This window comes from Lolium rigidum, chromosome 2 (assembly GCF_022539505.1).
Source record: "Lolium rigidum isolate FL_2022 chromosome 2, APGP_CSIRO_Lrig_0.1, whole genome shotgun sequence".
NCBI lineage: Eukaryota > Viridiplantae > Streptophyta > Magnoliopsida > Poales > Poaceae > Lolium > Lolium rigidum.
Window position 1 is genome coordinate 55,793,784 of NC_061509.1, and position 25,371 is coordinate 55,819,154.

General features: G+C 44.5%; 1 long non-coding RNA gene across 8 annotated transcripts; it reads left to right on the forward strand.

Moving 5' to 3' along the window:
- The first annotated feature begins 2,792 nt into the window (after positions 1-2,792).
- LOC124691768 lies at positions 2,793-16,941 on the forward strand. Of its 8 annotated transcripts, XR_006999146.1 has the most exons (14): positions 2,793-2,903; positions 2,998-3,156; positions 3,524-3,630; positions 4,184-4,740; positions 6,669-6,734; positions 7,445-7,623; positions 10,043-10,157; positions 10,266-10,487; positions 10,775-11,005; positions 12,915-13,031; positions 14,470-14,601; positions 14,824-14,945; positions 15,031-15,234; positions 15,630-16,160. It is a non-coding gene; the product is annotated as an uncharacterized LOC124691768 (long non-coding RNA). The 8 variants fall into 8 exon arrangements; XR_006999144.1 differs by lacking the exons at positions 2,793-2,903; positions 2,998-3,156; positions 3,524-3,630; positions 4,184-4,740 and adding exons at positions 4,960-5,110; positions 16,543-16,941 and having other exon boundaries at positions 15,630-15,858; XR_006999145.1 differs by lacking the exons at positions 2,793-2,903; positions 2,998-3,156; positions 3,524-3,630; positions 4,184-4,740 and adding an exon at positions 4,960-5,110 and having other exon boundaries at positions 15,630-15,858; positions 15,927-16,160.
- Positions 16,942-25,371: the final 8,430 nt, after the last annotated feature.

A 25,371-nucleotide genomic window follows, 5' to 3' on the forward strand; every position in this document is an offset into this window, starting at 1 on the left:
ATCCGACATGCCACGGCCTTGATCATCAAACGACATATGATCATTTTTGGTGTCAACACCCCCACCTGCCTCCGCTGCTGCCTTCTACCCATTCCTACATGCCACCGCCTTGATCATCAGACAACATATGATCATATTTGGTGTCAACGCGGCCACCTGCCTCCATTCGTTGCCTTCTACCTAGTCTCACCATACCACCGCCGTGATCATCAGATGACATGTGATCATATTTTATGTCAACACCACTGTCTGCCTCTGTCGCTGCCTTCTACCTAGTCTAATATGCCACCGCCCTGATCATTAGACGACATGTGATCATATTTGGTGCCAAAGGCCCAGCTGCCTCCGGCGTTGCCTTCTGCCTAGTCTAGCATACCACCGCCCTAATCATGAGACACTATGTGATCATATTTGGTGTCAACGACCCCACCCGCCTCTGCCGTTGCCTCCTACCCGGTCCGACATGCCACCGCCTTGATCATTGGACGACATGTGATCATATTTGGTGTCAACACCCCCACTTGCCTCCGATGCCTCCTCCTGACCAGGCCGACATACCACCGCCCTAATCATTAGACGACATGTGATCATATTTGGTGTCAACGCCCCCACCTGCCTCCATCGCTGCCTTCTACCCAGTCCAACATGCCACACTACCATGATCATCAGATGACATATGATCATATTTGGTGTCAACACCCCCACCTACCTCCGGCGTTGCCTTCTACCTAGTCTTGCATGCCACCGCCTAGATCATCAGACAACATATGATCATATTTGGTGTCAATGCCCCCGTCAACCTCTGCCTGACTGCTACCCAGTCTGACATGCCACCACCCAGATCATTAGACAACATGTGATCATATTTGGTGTCAACGCCCCCGTCCGCCTCTGTCTTCCTTCTACCCCGTCTGACATGCCACTGTTCTAATCATCAAACGACATATGATCATATTTGGTGTCAATGCCCCCACCTACCTCCATTGTTGCCTTCTACCTAGTCTCGCATGCCACCACCCTGATCATCAAACTACATATGATCACACTCGGTGTCAACGCCCCAACCTACCTCCGTCGATACCTTCTACCAGTCTAACATGCCACCACCTTGTTCATCAGATGACATGTGATTATATTTGGTGTCAACGCCCCCACTTGCCTCTGACGCTACCTCCTCCCCAGTCTAGGATTGCCGCTTTTTCCGACGGTCTGACTGACCGTGTTGTGGCCCGGCTATAGGTAGTACCGTGACTCTGATGATGTGACATGCATTGGTGTGTTTTTATGTGGACTCGTGTTGCATGGGAGTATATCATCTAATGCCATTGGACGAAGCTGTGGGTCATGTACAACTAAGGAAGTGTTCGAGAGATATGATCTTTCTGTAGTAGCCCGGTCTCCTAGAAGCTCATTGCGGTGGTTCACATGACCTATTTATGCGTTGCGCTCTTTGTCTTTTGGTCTCGGGTGGACTCGAAGTGCTAGTTTAGTCGATTTGGTGTCTTGTACTGGTGATGGAGGAGGGTGCGCCGTGCTCGTCTCGTGACATAATAAATACGTACTAGGTTGATCATCCTCCCAATGACAGCTTCCTCGGTGAGCTCACAATGCCACCGACGAGGGCATCGACATATTGCATGCATGCAACAATATGTAGTATTATTTGTCGTGCCCCGCCATATACGGTCACCATCGACCTCCAATTAGTGCACAAAGTTTGAGGTAGTAGATTGTCCGACATGGTCTGGTTCCGCAGCGAGTCGAAGTACTTGTTCATTTCTAGGATGATAACGAAAGAAATGGGGATGGAAAACCAAAACAATGGATGCCTTGAGTAGCTCCAGCGTGGATGGAATATGCGTTGGAAGCAAAAAAAAAAAAGTTATGCAAATTGGTACTAAGGAGATGCATTGCAAAATATTGTGCATGCGTTCAACTAATTCCTTCTTTTTGTTTTTTGAAGCTTTCACACCTGGGGAGAGGATTTCCACCTAAATATATTGCATGAAGAAATGGTTTGTAAGTTACATAGGAAAAGATAGTCGCGCCACAGATCGGTGTGTACCCTCGATTCCACCTACCTAAAGCGGTGTGACCAGTGTAAAATCTGAGATGATGTTTCTCATTGTCGTCGCCCATGGTTGATCAACATTTCTGAAGACTAATCCCTTCTTCTGGTGGACTCGATTTTTGGATATTGCCGAATGTTTAATTTCTTCATTAACTGTCCGGTAATTCTACCCTGATTGGATGCCTGAAATATACTGTACAAGTTTTAAGTATAGTAGGGTAATTCTACCCTGTCCGGTAATTCCTCCATCGCGTGAATCGAGCTGAAACATCACGTCGTTTTCTACTCAATCTCGCCTCTAACCATCCAATGCCCGCGATGAGCCATTCTTCTCAAAGCCAACCCACCATCTGCGCCGCCGCCAGCCCATCGACGCCGTTCCCCAGCCTCGCCGTCCCTCCCCCTCCGCCGCAGCTCCGTCTAATCACCTCCGGATGGCTCCCTCCCCGACGCAGCATCCATTCCTGGACTCAGCTGCCGGACGGCGTTGAGGACGACGCCCCCTGCGCCGCTCGGTCCTGCGCGCCTCCGGTTTGGACTTGCCAGACGATTCACCAGCCGGGGCGTCGCTGCACACACCTCCAAGGTCACCGACCCGGCCATGGAGGGATTTCGAACCACCTCGCGCCCAACCGGCGCGGCCGGCCTGCTCGCCGGCGCTCGCGTGCGACGCGCGGTGCCCCGTCGAGCTCGCCTGCCTGCGTCCGCGCGCGTGGTGGCCGATGAAGGCCTCTGCAAGGGACATCCAGCGCCCTCCTTCCCCAGCGATCTCCTCAACAGGACAGTGCGCCGCAGCATTGCCTGGGCGTCGTCTCCTCTGACCAGCTCGCCGGTAACAAGCCCGTCTCTCTATCCCCACCCTAAATCGAATCCATCTTGCATGACGCTGACACGAGTGTATAAATTCACTTTTTTTTCCACTGCAGTACAATCCTTGGAGCCGCCAATTATAGTTCGTCAGTGAGCTGCAGAGATCAGCGACACGTTCAAGGGTTCTGGAGCCGGTGTACCACAAGCAGTCAAGACAACGGAGATGGCAACATGCTGATCAATCGGCAATCGTCCAATCTGCAATTCAACAACACGTATGAGCTTTTTTTTTTTTGGATAAAGAGAACACATATAAGCTAGGTAGTTTCCTAAATCTTAGGATTTAATCACGGCTCGCTGAACACTTATGCTCCATAGCCACGGCTCGCTGAGCACTATTGCTGCTTCCAGTAGCACTACAAGTGTTGCCGTTCACAGTGATACTGCTCACAGATTGGTCTTGTATATGAGAAACGTCTCTGGTTTATTCGGGACTTGTTTTGGTATTCCCAAACATATACTCGTGGTTATTCATCGTGTATTGGTTTTTCTATATCTACATGTAGCGTCTTCTTCTTACACAAATTTTATATCAATCTAACTAATGCTAGTAACTGTTATATCCTTCATACGTCCATGCAGTTTGGAGCCCAGCATCCAGGTGGACCTCGTGTTCCGTTGATTGGTATAGCTCTACCAGGATTTGTGCCTCAGCAACAACTTGTCCCCAACAATTCTGATATGGCTTGGTAAGGAGTTAAAATATCTGGCAAACTCTTTTCTGATATGGTGTACTACTCACTATTGATTTTATGATTGGGCAATTTGCATTGAGCTTTATTATGACAAAATTGCCATGGCGAGTTTAAGAAAAAATTCTTGGTATTTGCATGGTTGTATGCACAAACTCACGTAATGTCATCGTATTTATTCAGTTCAATATGAAACTTATAATTAGCTTGCATTTAATTTCTTTTTCTCTGTTTTGAGTGAATTTAGGCTACCAATATTGTCTGGTTCCGCTGGAGGTTTTAGGACCAGCTTATGGCTTGCCTTATATTGAGCACATCCCATGCTTTGAAATTTCTCGCTAGGATTTCAAAGTGAAATTTCAGAATTGGAGACCTATTTTATCCTCTACATATGTCTTGTAATAATTATGTAACTACAATCATCGAGAACCTCATTTGTCAAATATTGAAAAGCTGTTCAACTTCAGAACCAGCTACGTTTGTATATGAAAACTTGAAAACCCCAATTGTTAAATTTGTTTCTTAAGTCCAAGTATCTTGCTATATGCAGGCATTAAGGGAAGAGGAATTGGAGCTGTACGAGGACATGCCGTGGTGGTGCTATCTCGGAATCGGCGACAATTATCTCAGGTGATTCCTCAGGTTCCCCTTCGTTCGAGCTGTGGCTTCCTATTTCGGCAAATGAGTCCATGCCCTGTTTCTGGCAACATGGCTTAGTCGTCCATTTGTTTAGGAACAAGAGGTTTTTTTTCTGGTACTGGAATGTTCTTTGGTGATTTAGGTTAGACACCTGGTCTCCATGAGTTACATGTTTTCTTCTTTGCATTTTCTATAATTTTCCTTCGCTTTTTAAATCATACATCCTACATGATGTTTAGTTCAGGATTATGCTTCTGTTCATTGCATTCGTGGCTCATTATTGGCTATTGGAGAACTGTTGAGGAAACTTAAAGTTCAGTTTGCTGTGATATTCCGTACAAGTTTTTTCACAATATGCATATACTGATGCAAGCACGTTTTTTGTTCTCTTGGTGACACTGGAGTACTACCCTCTACTTGGAGCTTGCCTACCTCTTCTACAACTACCGCAGGATAACATCAACTCAGGTCCGCGTCTTGCCCAGCGATTTTCTTCCTCTGTTAAGATGCACTGCCAATTGGGCTGACTTTCTGTTCTCGTGTAGAAGATGTAGGACAAATTTAGTTGTACAAATGTAGGGAAAAAAATAAATGCACCGCCGATTTTCTTGATTCGAGTTTTTCCAACTCATGTTCTTTTTCCTGTTCCGCAGGTAGTCTGTGGGTGACATCTTCTTTGGGGCAGCTCAAGATTGAGACCTTCGCCTCTAGTGTTGCTGTCCTCGAGCAAGAGTCACGGGGAGGCACTCTAGTGGATTGGGATATACTACGAGGTCTTTGTCAAGACCTCATCATGTCGTGGCACTTCATACAACAATCGGGTTCAAGCCAAGTGAAGGTGAAAACCTACTGCATGGCTATTAATCAAAATATGATATTTTCGGTTATCGGCTCATTATGCTTGTGGTAACAAGGTGTCATCTCTCCTTTCTTGTAATTTTTTTGTGTTTGGTTGTTTAGCATCTAACGCCACTTTGTATTTACTTTGCATACTTAGAATTTACATGCCATTGTATGCATTTTACTATTTTTTAGTGATGGTTAAGATTTTAATTGGCGAAATGCTTGTCTGCTGTATGAGTTTGCTCTTGTGCAAGTTTAGCTAGGATGTGATATACTTCATTTTCGGAGGATATGTAGGGAATGTGGGAGCTTTAGCTCAGGCGTTTATTTAAATCTAATAAAGATGGATTTACTTGCCTACTTGCCATAAAATGGACTTGTGGTTGAGCTTTCTATTTTAGGATGACTTGTATTCCAAGTATGATTTTCAAATATAATATGCTATATTTCCTACTGGGTTTTAAGATGTCATTGTTTTAAAATTTGTGTTGTCCTTTGTTGAATTGATATTTTAGGTGTTGGGAGGGTCCATGTATAGAAAGTTCTGTGTTTTCATGCATGGAGGCTTCTAGTGATTGGCACAATTTATATCATGTTCAAGATCATCGATTCCATGATTGTTTTCTTCTACGTATTAATCATGATCTCGTGTTAGACATGCACTTATGCTTGTTATGATTCAGTGTTGATTGATGTGGTAAATTAGACTAGTTAGGCGTATTAGGTGAGCTTCTGGCTTTAGAGGTTGTGAATATAATGCCGTGCTTCCGTTAGCTTTGTCTTTGTCTGGTTGAGTATATAAACTAGGTGTATTTGCCAGTAGCTGCTGGTTATTGGTCATTCCTCTTGTTCCTGGATAGTAATTTACCATATGTACTAATACCCAGTAATCGCATAAGTTCAATGACATGATATGGATGGTTAATTATTGCTATATCTCAATGATGTTATGTTCTAGTTTATCTTATCTATGCTAGCCTGAGTTGGACACTGTCCATGATGTTGTTTCAACATAACATTCATTTGTTTGCACCATCGTGTCATTGGTTTTTGGTCACACCAAAAACAGAAGCACAATTTAATCTTGTGTAAATTGGGTTAGGTTGTGCAAGATTTAATGGTCCCTCTATTGATGATAAAGAGGGGCATTTAGCACTATATTCAGTACTATGGTTGGTTGATTCAAATCGAGTATTGCAACATTCCTTGTTCTCACTGACCTCATTTCTTAAGTCTGAAGATGTCGAGGGTGGAGTCATGTAACTTGTATCTGCAATCTAATTAGATTACCTTATCAGCACCTCTTAATATTTATTAATTACCAACTCTTTTGCATAATAGTTTTGGCCTCTTCCTCTTTGATAATATACCATTCAACCTTGTTGGTTGAACTAGTATTCATGATCCTATCTGTTGTTGTCTGTGAAGTGTGTCATTGTTTCTTGTTGAGCCGTGGTGATGATATTGTCATGCATTTGTTGTTTTACTGTCATTATCAAGTAAGGATTATTGTAGACTCGTTTTCACAAAGTTGCTTCTACATCTGGTTGCAGCTCAGCCGAAGTCCCTCGCCGACTGGCTACGGAGGCCTCTGACTACATTGGTCCCAGGCTTATTAGGTGGGCTTCCAACTTTAGTGGTTATGGATATAATGCCTGCCGGTTATTGACTTGGTCTGCTTGAGTATATACACTAGGTGGTCTGGTTGAGTATATACACTAGGTGTATTTGACTGCATTTGCTGGATATTGGTTGAATGCTATTTATTTTGTTTCAACATAGCTCTTATTTCCATGCACAATCATACAGACAAGCACCTTCTAATCTTGTGTAAATTGGGTTAGGTTGTGCTAGATTTTACTGGTCCCTCTCTTGATGATAAAGATGCGCCAGCACTGTACTCAATACCATGTTGTATATTTGAATCGAGTATTGAAGGTTCATTGTTCTCACCGACCTCATTTCTGAAGTTTGAAGAAATCGGCAGTCTAGTTACATTGTCTTGTCACTAACTATTTTACCTACTCTTTTGTTTAATAGTTTCGGCCACTTACCAAGTGTCATTTGTTTGGTCATTTCCCTCTTTGAGAATAATACTATCCGGCTTTAATAGTTTCGGCCACTTACCAAGTGTCATTTGTTTGGTCATTTCCCTCTTTGAGAATATACTATCCGGCTTTGTTCCTTGAACTAGTAATATTGGTGTTTCTGTCAGTTGTTTGTAAAGTGTGTCACTATTTCTTGCGAGTTGTGGTGATGATATTGGCATGTATTGTTGTTTTTGTCATGATGAAGACTTGTGTCTTAAAAATTTGTTTATCTTGTGCAGGGTAGGTTGACATGGCTCGGCCTCCCGAGTAGCTCCACCCGATTCACTGAAGTCCCTCCCGGGCCGACTACGTGTGCCTCTAGCTGCTTTGGTCCTCGGTGGTGCTTATGCTGCTGTTGTGCAAGGGTCTATGTAATGTTGTTTCGGTTGCAATATTCAATAGTCTACATCATTTATAGGTACCATTCTAAACCAGAAGCAGTAATCTTGTTTCCTTTGTGATGTTTTTTCTTATTTTCACTTGTGCTGGAGTTGAATCGTATATGTGAATGTCTCATGAGTTGTTGTGTTTTACGCACATTTACTGTTTGTTGTGTCATCTGGTTGTCCTAAAAATAGCCAAAATTGTGAAGGTAATTAGTGCAACTTATTGATTAGATATACTGCTATTTGTATTTTCTTACACTATTTTGTTAATCATTTTTTGGTTATCTGCTGTTGTAGCTATTTTGCTACGTGAGCTAGCTTTGAATTGGTATAACTCATATCTCTGTTAAACAGCAAAGTAATAAACCACATATGATGCTAATTTGATAGTCCATGCTTACTTCCATCATATTATTAATTCAGAACAATCAGTTTTATCTTTAGTGTAGTCAGTCTGACTATCGCATACATCACAAAATGCCTACTTTATTTTTGAGTTATGGCATCAGTCTAAAAGGGATACTATGTCGTTTCATATCCACTAATTGGTTTGGAGAAGATGATCATGTTCTGATCTAGTCTGCTCTGTTTCATTGTGTTACCACGTGCAAACACTAGTAGATTAGCAAATAGAACATTTGGTTCCTGATTGCAGCTAATGGATCTACGTGCATGGTTTCACACTATGTTTATCATTTATTTAGTTATCCATGTTGTTGTCCAGTTTCCTCTTGCCTGGATCTAATTTTATGTAGGATTCTAGTCATGTTCATTTCTAGCTGCAGCTTTAATTGCAGCAATAAATAGACACTTAAAAGAACAAAATGTTCAGCAATATAAAACTTCTCCTGTGTCCAGCCATTGCTTTCAGCTTGTACTTGAATAAGATAGCACTCATTTTTTATATACAACTTTTTTTATTTAATAGACTGGCCTCGAGCCTTTACTTATAAATAAAATTAGAATGACTGGGTGTTGTGACTGGGAATTTACGCCGTGATATTGTACATGAGAAATTGGGAACTGGTGGTGCCTGAACGAGGCAGGGAGTCGGATCCAGCCGGCAAGCTGAATATGCTTTTTTGTTGCTTTTGTTCTTTGTCTGGTGTTGCAGCATGTTGTGGAAGTTTGAGGTTGCGGTTACTTATGCTGTGCTTTAACATAGTTAATAGCTGTCTACCTGTGTGTGTTATACTGTTGTGTTGCTTTAGGCTCACACTCATATAGGCAGCAGCAAGGGAGAGAAGTGGAGCAAGATCTTGCCAGCCGAACGTATTCTTTTTTATTTGAGCTGATTTTGTTTCTTGATGAAGAGATGTGGTGTCATGGAAGGTTGAGTGTGTTTGTTGTGACGCTGCGTGGTGTGTTGCTTCACGCTCAAGTCCAGTTGCATCTCTTTTTGTGAATAAGCATGGTAGCTAGAGATGCCACCAATCTTTAGCTTGTCTTTCTTTTTAATTAAACCTGCGATAGATTGAATTATACATTGAAATCTCTGACAAATATTTGATGTGTGATGTAAATGTCCAAACAATGACAAAGGTCATGTCAAAAGTTTGTAGTTCAAATTTAATATATTTTTTAGTTAAACTGCTACTTTTCCTCCTAAATTTCCTCTGGTATTTTATGGGAGTCCTTGGGTTTCCCTTGTTTCTCTTCTACATGCTCTGTGAGGCGCTAGGAAGTATCATTACAGCTGTAGCACATGACCTACTGGTTATGTTTAGTGGCACTGGTTAAAAGGATTTGGTCATGGCACTAAGAAGTGTTGTTGTAGCACATTCTTGTGTGATGCTAAGAATTAGTGTATGCTTGATCTCGACTGTGTATTAGCTTGTATACTGATTGTAGTTTACATATTGTGTATGTATACAAAATTTGCTACAGGTTCTGTTTATAAGTTCACCGGTATAGGTGCTCTGTGATGGATGAGGCTGATCCCTGTTTTGGTTCAGTCAATACATATTTCTTTTGATGCATGCTTGATTCAAGTGTTTTAGTTGCTGGGTTATGAATGAAGAGTCGCATGCAAAGAAATCTTTTCCTAGAACTAATTAACTAATCACCATGTTTAGCCACGTGTACTCTCTGTCAAGCAGTTTACTGCGTTCATATTATGTATGGCGATTTATGTTATCTTGCTGTTTTTAGATAATGGAATAGGTAATTTATATAATGTGCTTGGCTGGCTGTTTGGTGCCCTTTTGTATTATAACTTTTGACATTTAGCATTGTTATCCCAGTCTTGATGCGTGGCTAGGTTTCATTATGTATGGCTGATCTGGCATTATTATGGACATGATTTAGCTTTATCTTGGTTGCTTTATTCTGGTTGTATGCCTATCTCTCATTTCGGTTTTCATAGAAGGTGGAGCATTGCTTCATTAGCTATGTTAAATCTATATGCATGTTAGTTAATGCTTATATGTTGCGATGTTGGTGATCTTGCAGGTGGAGCCGAATACACTGAAGAATGTGGAGCACCCCACAGGAAGCTTGAAAGGCTGCTGTAGACGGAAGAAATAATTTTGAGCCTGACTGGCTTTGTCAGTGTGTCGACGGAAAGGTGATTCTGGTACTCAAATTCCCACTCCTTGTAGGAGCTTTCCTAGCATACTATTTTCCATGGTCTGGATTCATGCCGTGTGCTTCTTCAATAATTTGATTAGAGAAGGCCTAGAAGGTGCAATTTTCAAGCCGCTCATCATGAGATGCCTCCAGGGGCTTCCCATGAGGCATGCGTGGTGGAATGCATGGCTTCGCTGGAGGACTGGGAAGTGGTATGCCTCGCAGAATGGGCGGTGGTATCCCTGGAGTTGGAGTTGTAACCTAGTGAAGAAACCTGATGGCAAAGATTTGGTGACCATGTGGTCATGGCGGACAACACTCGCATTGGGTAAGAGAATGGTTAGCGTCACAGTACTGATGTTCATGTACCGCGGTGCAAAAATACTTGACAGTTGGCATATGTTTTCTAATGGCAGTTTTACTTTATTTGAAATCATGTAATCATTATACTTAATTGCCATGCAGTTCTCAGTGGCAACTCTAAACATTGAGTTATGCATGAGATGAACTCTAGTTGATCCTAATTCTTCTCTGTCACTATATGATGCTAGTAACATTTGTAACTTACAAGTTTTGTAGCTTATCGACATCATTTTTGACTTTGCTGGGCAGCAGGGGTTAAGTGGCGTTGGATCTGGCCCGAAGGTCACCATAGCCGTCGGATCTGGCTGTCTGGCTCTGGTGGTGGTGGTGGTGGTGCTGGGCTGCTTCCCTCGCCTCACACGAGGTGGTAGGCCTGGCCGCCCCACGACTTCAACTACCTCGACTATCACTTGGGCTCCTGCTGGTGCATAATCGCCGCACATGTGGCAATGGTGGGCCTTGTTACATCGCTCGGTGTGTTCGGTGAGTCCTCGAGTTCCCCTTGTTTCTCACCTATGTTCTCTGTGATTGCTCTGTGATGACGCTGGGAAGTTTCATTACAGCTATCAGTATACTTTGTTCTGGCTGTTGAGCATATGACCTACTGGTTAGGTTTACTGGTACTGGTTACAAAGATTTGGTTATGGCACCAAAAAATGATTGTGGCACATTTTTTTGTGATGGTAAGAATTAGGGTCTGTTTGCTCTCGAGTGTGTGCTTGCTTGTATCCTGAATTCTTGATTGTAGTCTACATACTATATTTGCGGTCATCCAAAATTTGCTGTGCGCTGGTTCTATTTATAAGTTCACCATTAGAAGCGTTCTGTGATGGATGAGGATAATCCATGTTCTGATTGAATCAATACAAATTACTTTCAATGCATACTTGGTTCAAGTGTTTTGGTTGTTGGGTTATGAATGAAGAGTCGCATGCAAAGATAATTGTTCACATGGAAAAATAATGATCTTACCTCATTTTGGAGAAAAGAAACGAAAGTGCGTGAAAAGCTCTAGTAGTCACAGCCCCCTTCTTGGAATAGAACACAGGTCATGGTCAACATTTGGCCAGTCCACACTCTCTGTGTCAAATTAGATATGTAGCATATGTCATAGGAATTGAACTTTCTTATTGCATCATAGACTGCTTCAGTACTTTATTTCACTTGGAAAAAACAAAGTGATGGTCTCCAGGAAAGAACCAAATCGGCTTTACCACTGTCCAATTATTACACTCTTAAATATGCAGTGTGAACTGACACGTTCCTTTGGCAGTTGTCAACGCTAGAATTGCGCTAGCTTTTGCACTGGCCTTGCTTTAAGCTTTCCAGGTATATTTACATTACACTCATTGATTTTCACAGCCCACTGTTGCACATTCTTGATATTTCTGTCAGTTGTTGGGCTACGAGGTATTGGGAAACATATCATGATATTTCTGGTCAGTAGTTGTGGACTTATTATTTGTTTTGTGTACAACTTTTGTTAATTATATTGGTATGCATATTACATGCTCATGGGTTGCTTAAGTACATCATCTCTGATTTCTGTTGGCAATTTTGACTTGTTATGCATGGTTTTTGCATGATGCCTGCCACTTCCTTCCTTAACATTATGATAAGGATAATCGATTGTAATTGGTGGACTTTGTAATCCATGTTGTCGGCTGAGTGGGTGTTCTATTTTGGGTGTGCGTCCAGTTATATTGATTTGGTTTGAGGCAAACCCTATTTAGAGGGCTGGTGTGTGTACAAAAGCTGCAGTTTGTCCGCACATACTTAACTCATTTGCTTCTTGTGGTTGTTGTAGTATTTCAGTAAATTCTATTGTTGACGGGTATCATATCTACGAAATTCACAAAATAGGGATAAACCTAGTTATACCCACTGAGTCCTACTGATAGGTCCCCATTGGAAAAATATCTCAGCTATATATATGATTGCACATCATGTGCATTTGTATGGTCCAGTGAAGCTGAATTGCTCATGCATCTTGTGCTCCTGGTTCGCACACTTTACTTAGGACAATTTATGTTGCTAGTATAATCGTGTATTATAGATGTAGTGCACTATTCAGTTTCATGTTGTGCTCGTGCATAATTCACTTGCTGGAAATATCAGTAGCATTGATGGCTAATGTAATCGTGTATCGTAAATTGCTTGCACATGTACCCAGTGTTCATTGAGATCAGGATCGATTATCATAATCGTGTAAGAAGATAGATGTGCACCAACACTTAAATGATATTTAAAGTTCGTACTTCTGCTCATTGAGATTATTTGTGTGTGTACCCTGAGCTGTTTTAGAATCCCTTGTGGATATTAATCACTATTTGTGTCAGTTAGTGTAACTTTTGTTGCACCATTTTTTACGTGGTTGCTTCTCTTAGTACAGGATCACCTCAAGATCAGAGCTGCGCCACCTTTGCGGCATTCTCTTGCACAATGGAGGGGCTAAACAAGCAATAGACAGTGATGACACCTAGCAGGAGTGTGTTGGCCTTTGAGGCAGGTACTCAATTGATTACTTGGAGTTTCAAGTCGATGCAAGTTGATAAGTGTACGTTTAGTACTCGTGGTGTTGCAATGCTGAAGTGAATGACATTACATATTTTCTTCATGTTTCTTGTTCTAATAGCTGCATTACGCGTTCTAATCCATAACTACTTCTTTTAAAACACATTGCCATGAAAAATATAAACCATTAGATCAAACTTGATTCAAATATAGATCTTAATAAAACAAACGACAAGAGCAAGTGAGGGATGATATTACTTGTTATTTGTTATGTTTACGAGCTATTAATTGGGAGGAACTCATTCTTAATATTATTAATGGAGAGGCTAAACAAGCAACATGCAGTGATGACACTCAGCAGGAGTGTTTTGGTCTTTGAGTTAGGTACTCATTTGATTACTTGGAGTTTCAAGTCCGTGCAAGTTGAGAAGTGTACGTTTAGTACTTGTGGTGTTGCAATGCTGTGAATGACATTACAAATTTTCTTCATGTTGCTTCTTCTAAAAGCTCCATTACACTGTAAAACACATTGCCATGAAAAATATAAACCATTAGATCAAACTTGATTCAAATATAGATCTTAATAAAACAAACGACAAGAGCAAGTCAGGGATTATATTACTAGTTGTTTGTTATGTTTGCGAGCTATTATTTGGGAGGTACTCATTCTTACTATGCTTGTCTTTTCATCTCTGTCCACAATCTTACATTAGTGGATCGTTATATTTATCCATCCTACGGAGAGCAGCAGGGGAGAATTAGAGCTTGCCAGGAGGGAGCCATGGCCTCCGTCACGTCACACCTTGACTGTTATGTTAATAGACTCCAGATGAAATATATGAGCTTACTTCTTTTTTTATCTTCTTGGTTCATGAGAATGTTGTTATCCACGCATAGTCCATCAACTTTCATCTTGCTGATAGTTAAAAATGTTCACTTTGTTGTGTTATGTTGGTTACATATAAAATCAAATTCTATCTAAAAAATCATGTTAGTGCAAATTACTGGAATATATTAGAGTATTGAAGTCTAGTGTATCAGCTACAGCTTGGATTTAGTAGTTTAAGTTGCTTGCAGCAGAAATGGACGATGCACTTGGCTGTCTCATGTGCAAGCCAACCTTAAAATATAGTCTGAAAAATGGTTCATTGCTCACTGTTGCAACAAGCAAGATGTATTTAGTTGTTTATGTAGTAGGCCAGTTCTGTCTTTCTCACACTTCATTTTATAGTTTATTATTATGAGATGTTTGTGTACAATGTGATTCCTGTACCTTCACATTTTGTTCCTAGTTTACCACAAAGTTAATTATTAGCTAAAAAAATACAGAGCGGTATGTCTTGTTTGTATCTTATTTTGTAGCTATTCACTTGCATTGCTCTGGGAAACCCTTAAATTCTCGGGCTGATTGTATTCTATTAATATTTTACAAGTTGTGAGATGTCGAGGAGGAGTAGCATTGCTGTCCAAAAATTTGAGACAAGGTTGAGGTCTGCAAAGGACTAAGGCGCCGCTGATGTTGAGGTCTCCGAGCCCCCAAGAACCAAGACGAGCCAGGAGATAAGGTAATTTCTTGAGGTTTTCTTCATGAGATGCAAGATACTAATATTGTCGGTGAGATACATTGGTCTGTTGCATGATAGAAAAATCCTTGCCTAAATCAGAAAGGGGTTGTGAGGGTGTGAAACCTTTCTATTGTTTCTTTTCGTTATGGTTTATGGTTATGTCTTGTAGGTGACCATGATGTAAGTTAATGCTTATATGTTGCGATTTTGGTGATCTTGCAGGTGGAGCCGAATGCACTGAAGAATGTGGAGCACCGCAGGAAGCTTGACAGGCTGCTGTAGACGGAAGAAATAAGTTTGAGTGTGACTAGCTTTGTTGGTGTGCCGACGGAAAAGCGATTTTGGTACTAAAATTCCCACTTCTTGTGGAGTTTACTAGCATACTATTTTGCATGGTTAGATCTGTATTCATGCCCTGTGCTTCTGCAGTAATTTAATTATGAGAAGGCCTAGAAGGTGCAATTTTCAAGCCGCTCATCAGGAGATGCCTCCAGGGGCTTCCCATGAGGCATGCGTGGTGGAAGGCATGGCTTTGCTGGAGGACTGGGAGATGGTATGCCTCGCAGAATGGGCGGTGATATGCCTGGAGCTGGAGTTGCTCCCGGTACTATCGGTATGGATGTCATCCTATATGTAAGTGCTTGACCACCACATATCTTTTTATTTGTCTTCCTTGTAACCTAGTGAAGAAACCTGATGGCAGCATTTGGTGACCATGAGGTCATGGCGGACAACACTCTGAGTGTGTAAGAGAATGGTTAGCGTCACAGCACCGATGCTCATGTACCGCGGTGCAAAAATACTTGACAGTTGGCATATGTTTTCTAATGGCAGTTTTACTTTATTTGGAATCATTTAATCATTATACTTAATAGTCATGCAGTTCTCACTGGCAACTCTAAACGTTGTGTTATGCATGAGGACCTCTAGTTGATCCTTATTCTCCTCTGTCACTATATGATGCTAGTAACATTTTAACTTAAGTTTTGTAGCTTATTGACATCTTTTTTGACTTTGCTGGGCAGCAGTGGTTAAGTGGCGTTGGATCTGACCCGGAGGTCACAATAGCCTCCGGATTTGGCTGTCTGGCTCTGGTGGTGGTGGTGGTGCTGGGCTGCTTCCCTCGCCTCACACAAAGGTGGTAGGCCTGGCCGCCCCATGACTTCGACTACCTCGACTATCTCTTGGGCTCATGCTGGTGCATAATGGCCGCAACCGTGGCAATGGTGGGCCTTGTTACATGGCTCGGTGTTATAGGTGAGTCCTCAAGTTCCCATTTTTCTCATCTATGTGCTCTGTGATGACGCTGGGAAGTTTCATTACAGCTGTCACTACACTTTGTTCTGGCCGTTGGGCAGATGACCTACTGGTTAGGTTTAGTGGTACTAGTTACAAAGATTTGGTTATGGTACCAAAAGTGACATTTTAGCACTTTTTTGTGATGGTAATAATTAGGGTATGCTTGCTCTCGAGTGTGTTCTCGCTTGTATCCTGAATTCCTAATTGTAGTGCACATACTATATTTGTGGTCATCCAAAAAAATTTGTTGGTTCTATTTATAAGTTCACCATTAGAAGCTTTCTGTGATGGATGATGATAATCCCTGTTTTGATTCAATCAATACAAATTGCTTTCAATGCATCCTTGGTTCAAGTGTTTTGGTTGCTGGGTAATGAATGAAGAATCGCATGCAAAGATAATTCTTCACATGGAAAAATAATTATCTTACCTCATTTTGGGGAAAAGAAACGAAAGTGCGAGAAAAGCTCTAGTAGTCACAACCCCCTTCTTGGAATAGAACACATGTGAAGGTCAACAATCGGTCAGTCCACACTCTCTTTGTCAAATTAGATCTGTAGCATATGTCATACGAATAGAACTTTCTTATTGCATCATAGACTGCTTCAGTACTTTATTATCACATGAGTGGTCTCCAAACAGAACTAGGGGAGCACCACCTTTACAATGGCCTCGACTCGTGGAAAGAGTGATGCAGCGCAGGTTGATCCGCCGCCGAGTTAGACAATACAGGCGTCCACTGATGCACCAGCTGCAGGCTATAAGGTCACTGCAGCGCCGCTGAACCCTAGCTTGACAAGGCAGCCCCATCCCTGCTCGTGTACCGACAGCCGAAGAAAGTACTGATGGAACTTCAGCTGGAAACCGCAGCTAGAGTTTCACGAAGCCTGGTGGTATTTGTTGGCAATTTTCTTTCGCCCCTCGTTTTCTTTTTATTTCGAATTGTACTATGTGCATGCATTCTAAACAACTGATCTCGACACATGGTCAGTGAATTGCTTAATTCATCATGTAAGCACCACCCATATGTAGATTGAGGTATTCCTGATTGGGTGTTGTGTCAGCTTAGTGTTCTTCTCTGAAACTGAGATGTTCTTCATCTGTTTCACAGCATATGCAGTTATGCACTAACTGAAATTGTATGTTTTTTCCACTGATAACAAGTGGGAAAATTGAGGTCACAATGTTATAAAATGCAGATCGCTTGTAACCTAGGTTTAACGCATGTGGTCATCTGCCTTTTTGAAAGTAAAGCAAATACATGGACATTTGGGGCTGAACTGATTCCCATGAGAGAGACAAAAGGGTCAAAAAGCAAGGACCGAGTGCCACAGTTTGAAACAATACAAGAACTGACATGCAAATGTGCCATGGCAGTCAATAGAAATAAATGTGTGTTTGATCCTATCCTTGAATCAGATTAAATGGCCTGGATTGCTAGGGAAACTGGTAGCACACCAAGACGCCGTAGATATCTTCTCGACAACAAACCATGCATGGGGAGACTCGGTTTGTGTACATAACAAATAGGCCTTTAATGAGTATATATCTCCTTCCGTAATTAGTTCGTAGAATAGGTACCGCCATGCATGCGACTTGACTGTTTCGAGGGTGAAAAAAGAAATAGTGTTTGCTCAGGTTAATCCGTGGAAAAGCTGAAAAAAATTGGTCAATAAATTCTATTGTTTCATTGGCCATGGGACCGAAGCGGCAATTGCTTAGAAAAGGAACAGATTCATCCCTTTTGGAAACAAAGCCATACATACTATTTCAACCATTGGAAGAAAAACAAACCATGGGAGAGACTCCGTTGGAATCGGTCATTAATGGAGAGCTCCTTCCGTAATTAGTTGGAGGAGTTACGGCCATGCATGGGCCTCGCCTAACACCAGTAGTTATGGGGTAAAAAATGAAATAGTTCTGCTCAAATTACTCACCGGAAAGGTTGAGAAAAATTGGTCAATAAAATTCGAGGTTAGAAGCAAAACCCAATACTGCCTAATGGAACAGAAATAAATTAGGTTTCGTCCAGATCTGAGACCTGCTTGCTAGCATTTGTCCTTTTCTTTTGCGTATGAAGCTTTGGCTTCATTTACATTTGTCTTTTTCTTTTGCGTCATTCGTCAAGCACGAGGTTATCAAGGCAAATCCTAAGCACCAAATGAATTGATTGATCCAGCAAATTAGAGGAAGTAATTAAGTAAGGAATATCATTTATGACCTGATTTGCAGCATGCATATGCATGGATTTCACGGCCATTATGCAAACGTGATTGTGGCGATTCTTTTGAGTACTATATCTAGAAATTCCCGTCGATTCCTCATTGACACCTTGTCGAACATAACTGATGCATTCCAAAATAACTCTGATTCTAACATCTTACCCCTTTGCCACGAATCTCCTTTTCGTATGAACATGCATGGCGCAACAGTAGCCTTCTATTTACAAGGAAAATCAACCCAGCTACTCCCTCCATACCGGTTTATGGAGCAATTGTGCACTTCAAGAAATAATAAGGTTGACTACAAATTTGATCAACAAAATATGAGATATATGCCACAAAAGTTATACCACTGGATTCATATTCAAAAAATGTTTCCAATAATATAATTTTTGTTGGAGGAGAAGTTACGGCCATGCATGGGCCTCGCCTAACACCAGTAGTTACGGGGTAAAAAATCAAGTAATTTTGCTCAAATTACTCCCTGGAAAGGTTGAAAAAAATTGGTCAATAAAATTCGAGGTTGGAAACAAAACCCAATACTGCATAATGGAATAGAAATAAATTAGATTTCGTGAAGCTTTGGCTTCATTTTACATTTGTCTTCTTTTGGCGTCATTTTTCAAACACGAGTTGATCGAGGTAAATCCTTAGTACCTAATGAATTGATTGATCGAGCAAATTAGAGGGAGTCAGACTACCCACAATGGGAGTATCATGCATCTCATGCATGCAAAAACAGTGCAATTAAAAATGAGAGAGATTGTAGTATCATAGGATGATACCGTATCATAGACGTAGTACTAGAAAATTTAATGTCAAATACATCTTGTACATAGATCTACATTGAGATTCTACAAATCAATTAATATAAGAAAATTATGATACTAGTACATGATACCATGTATTGTGGACATAGTAACATGTAGTAGTATCATACACATGATACTTTTATATGATACTATGCATTGTGACTAGTCTAAGGAATATCATATATGAGCTGATTTGTAGCATGCATATGCATGGATTTCACGGCCATTATGCAGCATGCATGGCGCAGTAACCTGATGTTTTTGTGGAAAGTCAAGCCAGCTAGTATTCATGGACTGTGTAGAAATTACAGGCGAAAGTTATGTATCCAGAACTAGAAAGAATAGGAAATGAGCCGTCCCGCGGTGGGTTAATTGGATTGATTAACGTGAAACATATGCATGTCATCAGTCCGTGGTAGCACCCATGACCCATCTTTGCCGTCTAATCTCTGTGTCAAGCAACAAACAAATGGAGAGGATACAGACCCACCGAAGCAAGGGGCGCTATGGACAAAAATAGCTGCTAAGTTGAAAACCGGCACCTAGATTCGAAAGAAAAACGCTTCCTCCCACCTAAATTTGAGGTTTGAACTAAAACTCAATACTTCCTAATGGAACAGAAAAAATTAGATTCCGTTCAGAGTTGAGACCTGCTAGTTAGCATTTGTTATGTATGAAGCTTCGGCTCCATTTTACATTTGATTTGGTTTTGTGGCATTTGTCATGCACTAGCTGATTGAGGTTAATCCTAAGCACCAAATTGATCGACTGATCTCACAAATTAGAAGAAGTAAGGAAAATCATCTATGAGCTGATTGCAGCATGCATATGCATGGATTTCACGGCCATTATGCAGCATGCATGGCGCAACCGTAGCGTGCTGTTTTTGTGGAAAGTCAAGCCAGCTAGTATTGAGGGACCGTGGAGAGATTATAGGCGAAAGTTATGTATCCAGGATCCGAAAGAATAGGAAGTGAGCTAGTCCCACGTTAGGTTAATTGGATTGATTGACGGAAAACATATGCCTTGTCATCAATCCATGGTATCATCAATCTTTGCCATCCATTTTCTGTGCCAAGCAACAGAACGAACGGAGAGGTGTGTCTTACAGACCCACCGAAAGAAGAGGCGCTTTCCTAAGTTCAAAAACTGGCGCTTGTATTCGAAAGAAAAACGCAGCATCCCGCCTACAAATACGGGTAGGGGTGTGTATTACGCGTGCGCCGCGTGTGATTTAGACTGCCTCTACTATTTATACACTGGGAACGGGGATGATTGCTCGCTCAAATTTTGAAATTAGGCGCCAACTTTTCATCTTTTGCCGCTCCAGTTATGTCTTTCTATTTTCCACATCCCAACGCCCTTTTGTGCCTAGTTGGTTTGAGAGAAAGTCATTTATGAGCTGATTAGAAGCATGTATATGCATGGATTTCACGGCCAGCATGCTTTCATTATGCAAAAGTGACGTATGATCATGCATGGCGCAACTGTAACCTGCTATTTAAGTGGAGAATCAATGCAGATATGTATACAGGGATTGTGGAGACATTAGTGGACGCCAGTTATGTTTCAGAGGAATAGAAAGTGAGCCGCCCCGCATGCATTCGGTTAATTAGGTTGATTGACGGGAACATATGCCAATAATACCACGTCACCAATCCGTGGTAGCACCCATCTTTACTGTCCATTCTCTATATCATGGTAATAAAACAAACGAAGATGAATATAGACCCACCGAAGTAAGGGCTATAGACGAAAATTTAGCGCCTAAGTTCAAAACTGGCGCCCAGATACGAACGAAAATCACTGCCTCCCGTCTATAAATACAGGTAGGGGTATATCTTACGCGTGCGTCGCGTGTGACTTAGACTTTGACTCTTGCTCGGAGAGGAGAGGAGAGGAGGCACTCTGTCCAGTTGGGTTGATCAGATCGCCTGCTCCGTCCTCGTCGACGAGCACCATGGAGCAGCGTCGATCTGGCCGGCGGCGTGTGGGGTCGCCATGAAGCGGGCGAACGCCTGCCGGCCGAGTACGCAGTGGTAGGAGCTGCGGAAGTTCACCACTTCGAACGTTATCCGCTCGGTGCGGTAGTTCACGGGCGTGCCGAAGGTGACTGGCAGCGTCACTTTGCCGATCGGGAAGGCCTTCCGCCCAGGGACGATGCCGTGGAACGTAACCTTGGTGTTCTCGAGGCGTGAGTCTGGTAGGCCAAGCCGCCGGAAGGTTTCGTAGTACATAATGTTGATGGAGCTTCCCCGTCCATCGGGGTTTTGGTAGCCGGTAGTCGGCGACCTTAGGCTCGACGACTAGCGCCACTCGCCCGGGGTACTCGATGCGGGGGCGTGGTCTTCGCGGCTCCAGGTGATGCTTTGCTCGGACCAGTTGAGCCACCGGGGCACGTCAGAAAGTATGACTGCGTGTACCGCCACAGCCCTTGCGAGGACCTTCCTGTCCCGCCGGTCGCCGACCCCGATGAAGGTGTGGAGCGAGCCGGCGCTGCGACCGAAGCCTTCTCCCTTGTGCTGATCTTGGTCTTTGGCGCGGTCTTTGTGCTGATTGCCGCCGTCGTTTTCCTTGGCGCGGCGAGCTCTTTCTATCTGCTCGGGGAGTAGCAATTTCCCGTCGTGTGATTGGCGGGCTTGCCCTCCTTCCTGTGATAGATGCATGGTGCGTCTAGGAGGCTGCGGGCGTCGAAGCGCTTGGGTTGGGGCCGGTCCTCCCGAGGTGCGCGAGTGTCGCGCCGGAATGATTTTGGCTCGCGCTGCTCGTAGTCGGTGGTGGCGACCAGCTCGTTGTGTCCTCCCTCTCTGCGACGCTTGCCGTTGTTGGACCGGCCGGCGAATCGGTAGTCGCCACGCCGGGGCTCCGTGTGTGCAGGGCGGCGATTGCGTCGTTGACCGTACTCGTCGTCCGAGTCGACTGTAGGGTCTTCGTCGGCGTAGCGGGTGGCGATGTCGAAGAGTTCGGAGATTGAGATATTATCCCTGGCCGACGCGACGGAGCTTGGCGCTTAATGGTTCATACCGGCAGCAGCGTCGAAAGCGATAGATTGCCGTGTCCGTGCTGATGCCGCCGGAGGTCGTCCACATATCCCGCCGGCGTTGCACCCACCGGCGGGTCGACTCGCGCGGGCCTTGGACGCAGCGATCCGGGTCTTCTATGGTTGTGGCACGGGTGTATGCGGCGGCGAAGTGCTCGGATGAATGCGGCGCGAGCTTCTTCCCGAGAGTCGATGCTCGTTGACGGTGAGGGTGTTGAACCGGTGGCGATTGACGCCGTCCATCATGAGAGGCGAGGTAGCGTGCTTGCGAGTAGCTCGGAGTGGCCCTGGATCCCCATTGCCATGGCGTACGAGTCGATCCGGACGGTAGGGTCGATGTGTGTGTCGTACTTCTCGATGTCGCGGGGTCCTTTGAACCCCACGGGGTACGGCTCGCCTCGATCATCGGTCCGAAGCAAGCGGGGCCGATTCGGGTGAACGCGCTCGGCGCGGGGCTTCATCGGCGTGGCGGTCGTTCAATCGGTTGCGCGCCCGCCATTCTTGATCGTTGACGATGTGGGTTCGGGCGTCGGCCGGCTGCCCGTTGGCGGCGACCATCACCCGCGCGGGCGCGGCTCGACTCGGTTGTTAGACGAGTGGGCCGCGCGCGGTGCTGGGGGCGGGCCATTGTTGGCGTTGACGATTGCGCGGTTTGCCGCATCTAACGACGCCGCGCGACTGGCGGATGTGCGCGAATAGAGTCGCCCTTGCGAGTCGGCTGCGGCGTGTTGCTGCTCCAATGCCTTGGCTACCAAAGCCTTGGCGTGCTGGACGAGGATTGCACCGTCTCCCGTTTCGGGGATTCTTGCGAGGACAGCCTGCGCAGCTGCAACGTTGTCGGCCGGAGACGAGTGCAGTGGTAGGCCATTGGCGTCGACTTCTGCCCGAGGAACTTCGGGTGGTGGTGGTGGGGGTGGCGGAGGTGCTTCGTGCGCCGCTCTATCTGCAGCAGCCCGACTTCCTTCCGGGATGTCAGGGTTTTGGACTCGGGCGACCCGGATTTCTCCGTCTGGGTCGTCGAAGTTAAGGCGTGCGCTGCGGGAAAGTCGTTCGCACGGGCGCGCTCCATGCGCCGGCGGTTTCGCTGCCGGCGATAGTGGGATACAGCTCTCACTTCGTCTTGCTCGAGGCGGAATTTCTGCCTTTCGGCGAGCTCCTTTTTCCTTTGCTCCTCGAGGGCCGCCCGGTGCGCCTCGATCTCGGTTGCGGTGGCGGTTGCAGGGAGGGGAGTGGTGAAGGCGTCGGCTGGATGCTCTTCTTCACCCCCTGCCATGAAGACTGCGGTTGGGTAGCGGTAGCGCGGGGCCTCGACGGAGTCCGAGTCGGAGTCGGTGCCGAAGAGGGAGAGGATGGAGTCGTCCTCGAAGCCACCTTCGAAGTCACTCGGGTGGGAGACCATGGAGATAGAGTCCTTGGTTGACGCTGTGGCTATGGAGCGAGCAGTCGGGGACGCAGCGGTGGATCCTGCAACCGACGTTATAGCGATGATGTCGGTGAAGTCGGCGTCGATCGCGGCGATGACGGAGTCGATGACTGGGATGGTGTCGATGGAGTCGGCGGTTGGAGCAGTGTCGGCGGAGTCGGCGGCTGCCGAGGCAATGTTGGAGTTGGCAGTCGGTGCCACGACCGCCAACTCGGCATCGTCTTCCAGGGCCGCCTCAGCCTCCGCGTATACCTCGCCGGTGGCCGGGCGAGTAGCGGTGAGGAGCTGCCCCGGCGCGAAGGGGTCGTGCGAGCGGCCGGGGCGAGGCTCGGAGGGGTCGCTAACGCCGGCGAGCCCAACGAAGAGGTTGATGGAGCCGATCGGCACCATCCGGGCGTGCTTGAGAGGCGACGAGGCGGGTCGGTAGGTGCTCGGGCTGGATGTGGAAGAAATTGCCGGTGGCGATCATCCTGCCGGAAGCAACCGGCCGCCGCACTGGCGAGTAGGGCCTCGCCGTAGCTCGGAGGCTTGATGTCCCATGCCCCACGGTGGGTGCCACTGTCGTGGATGTGGCCACGGCAGATGCTACAGGGGGTAGCACTTCGTTGATGCGAGGGGAAGGGAACATCGCCATCTACGGGTCGAGGTGCAAGAGACGCAAGGGTTTTACCCAGGTTCAGCCCCTCCGGAGAGTAAAAGGCCTACGTCTCGCTAGATCTTATTGCTCAGTGGAGAATTACAATGGGGGGCTCAGTCGGCGGCTACGCCGTGAGCTTACAAAGAGAGATTAGATCTCAAATCAAGTGTCCTCTAGGGTTTAAGCTCGGGGGTTTATATAGACACCCCCGACCTAGGGTTACATGGCGATAACTCCGAATCATATTCGTTGCTATTAATCCGGGATTCGTTAACCCCCTTGCAAGTAATCTTCTAATCCGAGTCGCACAGATCTTCTCCTTAGGATCGCGGCCCAGTCGCCTTTGGGCCCAGTCGCTTGGGCGACTGGCAGTCCACCTGGGCCTTCGTCTTCACGGCGAGTGGGACTGGCGACCCACCCCCTATGGGCATATCCCCATCAAAAGTAACTAATTAAACCTTCTAATCTGACACAGCAGCCCGTGAGTAAAAATAAATAAATAAAATCAATAGCGGAAAGAAAAGAAAGTAACTGGACACCTTGTGATCTAATATAGCTCACCTTCTATTTTGCAGAAAATATGTGACAAAAAAATCATATTGAATCCTATTTGATTGCGAGGAAAGCTAAGGCACTAAGTATGAAAGCCACATAAGTATAATGGTACATTCTGCAGATTGAGTTATTGAGGAGGTCGTTGTGTAGCAAGAGAAAGCAATCAACAATTAGCATTCCAAGAGGGAATTCCCCTATTTTCACATGAATCCTCTTCAGTTTATGTATTTTCCCGCAATTTACAGGTCTATCTCCTCTCACTTTCTACACGGCCAGAAGCTAATCACAGTATGAGTGATCACAAAATTAGGAACTAAAAGATCATATTTTGGTAGATGCTGTGATAGAATAGAATTTGTGCATGCCATCTCCAACTGAAGCGCCACCGGACAATGCGACTTGTAACCGCGCATGTGTAAGCCATGGGCGATAGCAGCCAAAGGAAGAAAACATACAATCATGCAAGCACAATTTACGAAACAAACATAGTGTCTACCTACTCACACAAATTCATGTGCAACGTATCTGAAAGAAAACTTATACGGCAATAATTTGAGGGAAAAAGCATATAGCTGTAAAGAGCTCCCTGATGCTGATTTCATCATGGCCGTAAATAGCTTGCAAACCAACTGTATGACCATTAGTTTGTTAGCAGTGTATCCTTACTAAATTTGGTTGTGTTTGTATTGACGATAAGAACTGCCAAGTTACTGAATGCCCACACACACACAATATGCAGCCTGAAAACATGCATGCAAATTACAGAAGGAAATCAAAGTAGG